The following is a 4,380-nucleotide window of genomic DNA, read 5'->3' on the forward strand; positions in this document are numbered from 1 at the left end:
TATTTCTAACATTTGTTTACTAGAAAGCTGCCTGTTGTACCAGGTGAGAAAAACAATCATTTCTCTTATAAATATAATAGTTTGCATTGTTTGTTTGTATTTTTTGCTAAAGTCACTTAAAAGTGCTAAGGTGCTCCTTGGTGAGCTGTATATGCTTTTCTGTATACATTATGCTACAATCTACATTTCTTTAAGGGTATGACTCTTCTTGTAGCCCTTTATTATTTTTCTCCCAGCTGCTGCATTTTTCTTAATTTGAAGACGAGTTTTACATCTGAAGGATCTGAACACTTTGTATTTTTATCCATTGCAAATATGACAGTTGTCTTAATTTACTGATATCTTGTATTCTAAAATCTTTTCCCTGTTTCTGGGTTTCACACTTGGTTACCAACTTAAAATTTGATTCTCTTGTGATTAATTTTCTAACTATTAACTCTGGTCTACACTATAATAGTTGTATAATAATCACAACGATAGTATTATATTACTGTATAGTATTATCACAATCCATTAATCACATGAAATATATTATGTGTGTGAGTTTGTGTAATTGGGGGCTTGAACCCAGAGCTTTGCACTAAGCTACATCACCAGGTCTTTTTATTTTGACAGAGTCAAACCAAGTCCCTAAATTGCCCAGCCGGGCTCCAACTTGTGATCCTTCTGCCTCCCAGAGTGTTTGAATTACAGTCCTGTGCTACCAGCACCCGGTAAGTACAGTATGCGTTTGGATAAAATTGGGTATTTCATGATCTATAGGTATTATACGCGAGCTGGGGTGGGGAGGCGAGGAAGCCAGTTCCAGTGCCGGAAGAGGAGGTAGAACCTGTGTATGCTTTATCTGAAAGGCCGGACACAGAAGGTTTCAGACTGGGAGTTTCAGGATTTGGTACATTTGTGTGAGATTTACCAGGTGAGCACCCTTAATCTGAAAATCTAACTCTGATCTGATTCTGAATCTGAAATCTTTTGAGCGCCAGGAAGATTGTGGATCTGAGATGCACGACCCGCATGTGGAAACAGCCGGGCAGCCCCCAGTGCCCGGTGAGGGGAACATTACACACTGAGTTTCAAACCTGCCACACAGCTCTCTTCTGAGTACAGGAAAACCCATCGGGGCACCAGTGCGAGAGTCACCACAGCACGGCACAGGCATAATGAGCCGGTCTGCGTATTGATGGAGATGTGAGCCCAGTGCGGTGCCCGTGCCTGGGAAGCAGCATTCTGGGCGCCGAGGCAGCAGGGTCCCCAGTTCAAGCTCAGTTTGGGCAGCTTAGCGACTGAGACCTGTCTCACAGTAAAATCTATAACTGAATTTAAGAGAGATCAATACGCATCATAAACAACACCCAACTTGGGAGCAGACACAGAGGTCCTTGTCAGCAGTTGAGGCGCTCTGGGAAACAGAGGCAAGCGCATGGCAAGTTGAAACCCAGCTTTGGCAACTTAGGAAGACCCTGTCTTTGTTTTGTTTCATTTTGTTTCTTACTATGTAGTTTAGACTGAACTTGAACTCATTATGTAGGCCACTCTGGCCTGGAACTCACAGCCATCTTCCTGCCTCAGACTCCCAAGTCCTGGGATTATAAGTGTGTGCCCCACACCTGGCTGTGGGACCTTATAAAATAAAATTAGGAAGAATTTGAGCTGTAGCTCAATGCAAAGGTGCTAGATTCAGTCCCCAATACCCCAAGAATTAAAGAAAAGGAGTAGAGAAAGCAACCCTTTCTCCGTTAAAACACCATGAAGATTTGTGTCTTTGGGTGTCCATTTAGCTGTGCAGTTTACACCTGATGCACTCTAATAACCAGTCCACAGGGGTCTCCAACAAGAGCAACCAGGCAGTGCGGGACCTGTCTGGCGGGCCCTCCCCACTGTGGCTTTGCTTGTTAAAACTTTGCACCAGGTCCTCTTGCTGGCAGAAGACAGGAAATACATTTTGCTTGGGCTGAGGTGCAGAAGCCACCACTTAGCTCATGTGTTTAGTCTTTGGCCTTGAGTTTCACCACTTGTATCTAAAGTACAAAACTTGATGCCCAGGTAGTAATGATGCTTCAGGAGGTGGCAGAGCCTACTTTTTTCTGTAACTAGGAGGCTGAACCCAGGCCCTTCACAGTGAGCTACCAGCACTATTGTATTTATTTTTTTGAGACCAGATATCTCTAAGTTACCCAGGCTGCCTTTGAACCTGAGATTCTCTCTCCAGAGTGCCGTATTACTCTAGCTCAAGTGCCTTGAGGCTGTACTCCTATGTTAGAAGTATTTTTCCTGGATTTCCTGGGACAGCTTCCTACAATTTTATATAGATATGTGTGTGTGAGGGCCTGGGGTCTTGGACAAGTGCTGTACAATTCAGCTATATCTCCAGGCCTATAAGGCCATATCTGAAGCCATCAAGAATGATAATGCCACCAGGCATGATGGCACATGCCTGTAATCCCAGCTACTGTGGAGGCTGAGGCAGGAGGATCATGAATTTAAGGGCAGCCTAGGCAACTTAAGGAAAGCCTCCTCCAAATAATGAAGAGCTAGAAATGTAGCTTAGGGATAGAGCGCCCTGAGTTCAGTCCACAGGATGGGTGGGTGGGGATACAGTGACCAATTCTGACCTCTGAGTACTCCATGGCAGAACGTTAGTATCTCCTAAAAACACCAGCCCTTTGCACTGCACCCTCAGGACAGCGGAGAGGGTGAAGTTCCGACTCATAACTCACCGTAGGCGCAACTCACAGGGAGGTGCGAGCGTTCTACTCCAGCTTTTGATGTTTCTCACTGTCATCTTTATTTCTTCTCCCTTAACCTCCTCAGCAAAGCATCACAATGTACCAACAAGGTGACAGTCCAAGAACCAGTACTAGGAGAATCTGCGAGAAGTCCAGACACTATGAATACTTCCTTCTTTCCTGCCTAGTATTGTTGGCTACGATTTTGGGAGTGATCTTCATTGTACGAAACCCCTCTGACCCTGTGGCTGTCATTATTGGAATATTGCTGATCTCTTCCAGCTTGTATTTCTTCATCCAAATGTGTTTGTGGGCCTGGGGTAGAACGCTAGTGTCGTTGCTGACAAGACTGGAAACCGGGCGGTGGGAGAGGAATTTCTGACAGTGCAGAGCAGGACTTTGCAGAGCCGGACAGCACCTGCCTGTGGCAGTAGAGTGACCTGTGATATGGGGAGCCTGCTGGCGTGGTCCAGTCCTCTAAGTATTGTTTTAAAGTATAAATAAAATTTGTCTTCAAAACCTTTACTTCTGACTTTATTTCTAATAGTTCTTGGGAACTGAACATGAGGAAAGCTGAGCTGCATCTCCAACCCTTCGTTCTGTTTGTTTTTTGAGACAGGTTCTTACTATGTAGCATGAGCTGGACACAAATGTGCAGTTCTTCAGCCTCGGCCAGCCACATAGTTGGGAGTCTGGCCCTGGCTTTTATTCTTTTGAATTTTTTTTTTTTTAACTATGAATGAAAATGAACCGGGAATTGAACTCAGGACCTTGTGCTTGCCAGGCAGGTGCTATGCCGCTGAGCTACATCCCCAGCCCCAAACGTTGACTTTTGACTGAGAAATATCCCTAAGCTATTATTTATTTTTTTATTCTGAGACAGGGAGTTGCTAAATTTCTAAATTGCTACAAATTTGAGATCTTGCCACAGCCATGCAGAGTGTTGGGGTTACACATATGTGCCCCCTCACCTGAAAACATTGTGTTTTGCACTGGATATTTTCTCACTTAGTCTTTCCAATGTGAACTTTACACATAGCACCCAGGCTGGGTGCACAAATTTGCAATTCTTCCGCATAGGCTCTCAAGTAGATGGAATAACAGAGGTGGGCCACTCTGCCCTTAGCTATTCTTTTCAATTGTTTGGGTTTTATTTTGGTGTAGTAGTACTGTGGATTAAACCTGGTGCTTTTAGACTATGTCCACAGCCTATTATTTATTTTTGTTTTTGTTCTTTTTTTCTTCTGGTACCAGGAATCGAACTCACAACCTTGCACTTGCCAGGCAGGTGCTTTGCCATTGAGCCAAATCCCCAGCCCCTATTCATTTTTTAAATTAGACTTGCTGAATTTCTTAATACTTATCAATTTAAGATCCTCCTCTTTCAGCAACAAAGTGTGGCAATGCCACTAGCCATATTCTGTTTGCACTGGACTTATTCCACTTAGACTTTCCATTGTGAACTTCACACATAGTGCACATCAGTGTCTGTGCAATCGCAGGGTCAGGGCGATACAACTGCTCCATGTGTGCTATGTGGACAACAGGGTGCTCATGGGAATTTGGGGCGGGCTCTAAGGGATCTACTGACTCCTCCCCACTCAGGTACCAGTGCAAGTGCATGTGAGCTGGTGTCCACATGTCCCTCACTTGA

The 4,380-nt window shown here is 44.5% G+C and overlaps 1 pseudogene; it reads left to right on the plus strand.

The window, feature by feature from the left end:
• The first annotated feature begins 1,014 nt into the window (after window positions 1-1,014).
• Window positions 1,015-4,380, plus strand: part of LOC102003912 — an 11,177-nt pseudogene continuing 7,811 nt past the window's right edge.

Source organism: Chinchilla lanigera, unplaced genomic scaffold (assembly GCF_000276665.1).
Source record: "Chinchilla lanigera isolate Chin_1 unplaced genomic scaffold, ChiLan1.0 scaffold00041, whole genome shotgun sequence".
NCBI classification, from domain to species: Eukaryota; Metazoa; Chordata; class Mammalia; order Rodentia; family Chinchillidae; genus Chinchilla; species Chinchilla lanigera.